Raw genomic sequence first — 229 nt, 5'->3', positions numbered from 1 at the left:
CGGTGGGCTGGGGGAGAGAATTGGAAAAGCACAAGTGAGAAAAACTCGTGGGTTGAGATAAAAACAGTTTAATAATTGAAATAAAATGATAATAATAATAATATGATAATAATAATACACAAAGCAAGTGATACACAGTGCAGTTGCTCACCACCCGCCGACCGATGCCCGGCCAGTCCCCGAGCAGCGGCCCCCCCCGGCCAGCTTTCCCCAGGTGATGCAATGGGCA

At 47.6% G+C, this 229-nt stretch overlaps 1 protein-coding gene across 1 annotated transcript in view; it reads right to left on the bottom strand.

Annotated features, from left to right (window-relative positions):
- Positions 1-229, bottom strand: part of NUDCD3 (NudC domain containing 3) — a gene marked incomplete at both ends in the record, with an annotated part of 35,593 nt that overhangs the window by 34,150 nt on the left and 1,214 nt on the right. The gene's annotated exons all lie outside the window — the stretch shown is intronic.

The sequence above is a fragment of the Pygoscelis adeliae genome, unplaced genomic scaffold, assembly GCF_000699105.1.
Source record: "Pygoscelis adeliae isolate BGI_AS28 unplaced genomic scaffold, ASM69910v1 Scaffold1101, whole genome shotgun sequence".
NCBI classification, from domain to species: Eukaryota; Metazoa; Chordata; class Aves; order Sphenisciformes; family Spheniscidae; genus Pygoscelis; species Pygoscelis adeliae.
Note: the sequence above shows the minus strand (reverse complement) of the source record. Positions and strands in the feature narration are given on the sequence as shown.